We start from the raw sequence: 5,801 nt of genomic DNA, 5'->3' as shown, positions 1-5,801 counted from the left end.
ATATGTTATACATTTCATGGTTGTTTTTCATCTTCTATCATGTATTTAGTTATATTTTAATTGCAATATGTAATGTCTCTTTTCACTTGTCTATCTATCCAAAACTAATCAAAGTATCAAGTTGCAATAACTTCAAAAAAAGGTACTAAAGTTGTATAATTGAACAAAACACAGGCATGAAAATGACAATTAGCTCAAAAGAGAAATAAATAAAAGAATCAAAATTACTAATTTACCCTTGACTTAACAGAAAAAATAGACGGGGTTAGAAAAAAAGTACTAATTAGAAAAGTGATGTAGCATTTGCAATAAATACAAAGACAGTACCAAGGTTGCGTAATTGGACAAACCAAATGTACTAACATGGCACTTAGCTCATATTGTTAAGTTGTTAACTATTCGGTCAGAGTGGCATCTACAGAAAGAAGTTTTTAAAGTTGAAGTTATTAAAATTTGACATACGAACCACAATGTTCCAAGAAAGACTTAGATGGATTTTTTTTATTACAATCTTTCTGCTTCACAATTAGTTAATCGTTAGCTATTATTGTACTTGATTTTATTACTATCATTTTGCTACTTTTATTGTTATAGTGTTAATAGATTATATATTTTGTTACTCGTTAGGGCTTACGAGCCTTTTTATTTCGGCTTGGCCGAGGTATACAAATTCTCGAAGCCGGACCTTGTAGAAATAACTCAATAAGAAAACAAAGAGAGGATCCATGCTTATATAATGGTTGTCCAAGAACCCAAGTGGTAAGGCTTTTACAGTTCTGGCCAACCTTGAGGGACTTCAGTTTAGGCTCTCTGGAATATTTCTTTTTTTTTTTTTTTATTATTATTTAAATTGGGCTGATTCCGATTCAGAGGGCATAACCGAACTGGCAGCATTAGAAAACTCCGGTTGGACCGTTCATTCTGGACCGGTTTCCAGAACAATGAACATGTTAAAACGTATTTGAAGTCGGTAAAAATCTGTTAAGAAAGATAAGAATGGAAGTCATTTATTCTGTAACTTAATTTTAATGAAATAGAATATTTAATATTTATGTTTTAGAAAATGGAAATATATAATTGGTTTTTAGTTTGTTAAAATATGTAATTAAGGATCTTAAAATGAAAAACGTGTAATTGATTTCTTTTTTGTTTGAATAAATATGTAATTGATAACTTTAGCAAGGGGAAGTATATACTTTTTTTCCTATCCTTAAATACCCCCATGCTTTAGCGCCTTCAATAATTTTGTGAATTGAGATACCTTTGAAACCTTTTTTGTTTTTTATTTTGAACCGTATACTTCTATAAACAACCAATACCGGACAAACAACAAAACACCCTCAATGACCTTCACAACCCGGAGAGAATCTCAACACACAACAACTACATGAAAACGAATTTACACAAATTTGACCATTCTATCGATCTATACGTTGTCCTACTTTTAACCCAAAGAAAGTCAAGAAAGTTAATCTCTCCAATTATCTCTTTTACCTTTCAAATGCTACAACACGTAATAATAACAATTCCATGAAACGCCTCTTTCTCTACCTCTCCGAGCTTGATGGACTTATGAAGCTCAAGTAAATCTCTAATCGGGAACTCAAAAATCAGAGGAGCTTGCACTAATAACTTATGTGATCGCGCACTACAGGCGCGGCCAAGCAGCCTGTTAATATGTGATCATCCAACTCATTTCCAAAATCACAAAAAACACACTCACTGTTAGGGATCCTTATGTTTCTTCTTTCTAATGCACCCCGTGTAGAAATCTTATTCATTTCTGCCCTCCAAACGGGGATGTTACACTTCCCTGGAGCCCACTTGCTCCACCTCATAACATAACTGTTTTTCATATCCTCATTTTTAACAATCAACTTCTTAACCGAAATCACCGGAAATTTACCTTGTTTTTCTCCCTAGCCACTCCCAAGAGTCCGGACCCTCCTTCCAACTCGCTGAATTCATAAGGTGAAAACATTTCTCCCACTCAGCTCTTTCTTGAACTGAAGATGGAGTCGTAGTCCAATTCCAAACCCAACCGACCCTGCCTACAACCCCCTCCAAGACCTCTCCTTGGCTTTGCACAATTTATGTTTTTCAAGCTTGTACGAGTAAGGACAAGCCTCCTAAGACTTGAAGTCTTGAATACTGCAACGAAGAAAAAAATTGCAAAGATGGGGACATGGAAATATGCTCCACCAATCAAGAAAGACTTGGGATTTTCTAAACCCAAGGAGGGGTTGGAAGTCTTCCCTTGCTTTTCTATGTCCCACTTAACTAAAAGCATTTTTGAATGATAAGAAATCTATGGATGCCGTTCATTTACTACTTGCCTATAAAAAACCGACCAGGGAGAATTAAAGCACTAACGAGTATCCTATTAATTAATATTTAAGCTTAGTTCCAAAATGCAGACAAGGCAACCAAAAATGTGCTTACCGTCTTCTTTTCATATTGTTTTCCTCATATACGGTCTTGTCATAATGTTTCTTAGTGCTTCAGTCGTCTCTGCTTCCTCTGACGGGAACGAGACCGATCATCACACTTTGTTGTCATTCAAGAAGATGATCACCCAAGATCCATATGGAGCTCTTAGCTCATGGAATGATTCCATTCATTTCTGTGATTGGAATGGTGTTTCATGTGGGAAACGCCACAGAAGAGTGACTGATGTAGTGCTAATCTCGCTGGGCCTAGTAGGCTCTTTGTCTCCACAATTAGGGAACCTGAGTTTCCTTCGTGTCTTATTTTTGGGGAACAATAGCTTTCACGGAACCATCCCTCAGGAACTTGGTCGCCTTTCTAGGCTACATATCCTTGTTCTTCACGAAAATAATTTCAGCGGAGTCATTCCAACGAACTTGTCTAGTTGTTCTAACCTAGAAGAGCTTTCAATCGGTTTTAATAACCTAGTTGGAAGTATACCCAAGGAGATCAGTTTCCTCTCCAAACTAATTCTTCTTGCAATTCATAATAATAGTTTAACGGGTGGAATTCCACCATTCTTAGGGAATATTACATCGATGGAAGGGTTTTCGGCAGGCGGAAATCCATTGGGCGGAAGCATTCCACACACCTTAGGCCATTTAAAAAGCTTAAGAAATATTGGGTGTGGCCTTTGTAACTTACATGGAATCATCCCTCATTCCATTTATAATAATTCACTCCTTGCTGGTTTTTCTTTTCCTTGGAATAAGCTTACTGGCAATCTTCTTTCAACCATAGGAACAATGTTCCCTCATCTTTCACTACTCGAATTAGGTCATAACCAACTGACAGGACCTATTCCACAATCTATATCTAATTGTTCAAAGTTAAAATCTCTTGAACTCCAAAGCAAATATTTTAGGGGGGCGTTGAAAATCGACTTTGCAAACCTAATAGGTATTAGTTTAGTAATTCTCCATAACAACAACCTACATGGACGTGAAGAAGCTGATGAAATGAAGTTTATTGATTCTTTGAAAAACTGTAGCAAATTACAGAAGCTGGAACTTTCTTATTGCAATTTTCAAGGAATGCTCCCAAAATCAATCGGTAATCTTTCTCATCAACTATCATATCTAAACCTTGAAGCAAATAAACTTCATGGAAACCTCCCCTCAAGCATATGCAATCTAGTTGGCTTGACCGATTTAGATTTAGCACGCAACCAGTTCACAGGAAGCATCCCCACTACCATTGGTAAGCTTCAAAATGTAGTAGATGTTCGTCTAAATCATAATCAATTTTCTGGCCCAATTCCAGATACCATTGGGAACTTAACAATGATGATTACACTTGTTTTATATTTCAACGTATTGGAAGGGCATATCCCATCTAGCCTGGGAAATTGTTATAGCCTGTCCATCTTGTCCCTTGGTTACAATAAACTCAGCGGCAAAATACCTAAACAAATTCTTCTACTTCCATCTCTATCAATAGTTTTAGAACTTGCTCAAAACAACTTGTCTGGTTCACTTCCAAAAGAGATTGGAGACCTAGAGAAGTTGAACTATCTAATTTTGAATGATAACAATTTTTCTGGGGACATTCCTAGCAGCCTTGGTGATTGCATTAGCCTTGTATATTTATCCCTGAAAGGAAACTTATTTCAAGGCATGATACCACAATCATTAAATTCATTGAGAGGTTTGGTTACACTCGATCTTTCTAATAATAATTTATCTGGGCAAATTCCTCATTTCTTTGAACAATTTTTGGTAGAATATTTGAACCTATCCTACAATGATTTTGAGGGTGAAGTACCGATGATAGGAGTGTTTGCCAATGCAAGTGCATTCTCAGTTCGGGGTAACGGTAAACTTTGTGGTGGCTTGATTGAACTTGGATTACCTAAATGCAAGGAGACAAATAAACATAAAAAGAAACATAAAAAGTTTCCTGTGTTTGTAATAGGTGTTGTGATCGCATTCACAATACTTCTCACCACATTATGTTTTGTCTGGTGTTACAAGAAAAGGAAGGGCCAACCATCTCAATCATCAAGGAACTCACAATTCTTACAAGTCTCATACAGTGATCTGCTCAAGGCTACCAATGGCTTCTCAGAAGTGAATTTGATTGGCCAAGGTGGCTTCAGCTCGGTGTATAAAGGAATCCTTGATGGCGATGACAAATATGTTGCAGTTAAAGTTGTACATCTAGAGAATCATGGTGCTCAAAGAAGCTTTATGAGGGAGTGTGAAGCATGGCGCAATATTAGGCACTGAAATTTGTTGAAGATAATAACTTCATGTTCAAGTGTTGACTTTCAAGGCAATGATTTTAAAGCATTGGTATACGAGTTCATGCCCAAAGGGAGTTTAAATGGTTGGCTGCATTCAAGTGTACATACATCCAGATTGAACCTTATTCAAAGAATAAATATTCTCATTGATGTTGCAACTGCTCTTGATTATCTTCACAATTGTTGTTTGCCGCCTGTTGTTCATGGAGACTTGAAGCCTAGCAACATTCTACTCGATGAAGATATGGTGGCCCATCTTGGAGACTTTGGTTTAGCTCGACTCCTTGGAACAGATTCGAACCAAAACAACTCTACTCGTGATATAGGAACAATTGGTTATGCACCTCCAGGTCTAGTTCTTGTATTCCCATATTCTCATATCCCCGTTACCTTATTACAATTCTCTAGCATAATTATACTTATACGTTGCAGAGTATGGTCTTCAAAATGAGATGACAAGTTGTGGAGATGTATATAGCTTTGGCATATTGTTATTGGAGGTGATCACCGGGAAAAGGCCCACATGTGACATCTTTAGTGAAGGCCTTAGCCTTCATAAATTTGCTTACATAGCATTGCCAGACCATGTAACCGACATTATTGACGGCGACCTTCTAAAATACCATAAGGATGATGCAAATGTTATGCAGAGCACAGACTCAAAAGCAAAGAAAATGGAGGAATGTTTGGCTTCAACTATGAGGATTGGGGTATCATGCTCAGTGGAGTCCCCATCACAACGAATGAATATCGTAAATGTTGTCCATGAGCTGCAACATATTCTGGATACAGTTAAAAATATTTAGGTACCCTAATTTCTCCTTTTACTTTACATGTGTTTATTAGTAGACTCATAGGGTAATAAATTAATATTCTCTTATTTGCTCCATCCATGTATGCATTCTTTCAGATCTGACACCAAGCTTTCATGACGGAGTTGAAAGAAACTGCAACAAAGAGTGATGTATGCCATGGTTAAATAATTGCTACTTTTCAAACATGTTTATTTTGTTAATTAAACTTTGTGGTGACATAAGTGTATGACTTTTGTGTTGTAATAAAGTAAACA

The 5,801-nt window shown here is 36.6% G+C and overlaps 1 pseudogene across 1 annotated transcript; it reads left to right on the top strand.

Annotated features, from left to right (window-relative positions):
- The first annotated feature begins 2,486 nt into the window (after positions 1-2,486).
- Positions 2,487-5,538, top strand: LOC143530855 (receptor kinase-like protein Xa21; annotated as a pseudogene). The gene is made up of 2 exons (XR_013134926.1): positions 2,487-5,082; positions 5,165-5,538. The product of XR_013134926.1 is annotated as a receptor kinase-like protein Xa21 (transcript).
- Positions 5,539-5,801: the final 263 nt, after the last annotated feature.

This window comes from Bidens hawaiensis, unplaced genomic scaffold (genome assembly GCF_021521415.1).
Source record: "Bidens hawaiensis isolate Kalapana, Puna unplaced genomic scaffold, B.hawaiensis_p1.1 tig00009039_1, whole genome shotgun sequence".
NCBI lineage: Eukaryota > Viridiplantae > Streptophyta > Magnoliopsida > Asterales > Asteraceae > Bidens > Bidens hawaiensis.
The sequence above is the reverse complement of the archived record's forward strand: the minus strand, read 5'-3'. Positions and strand labels throughout refer to the sequence as shown.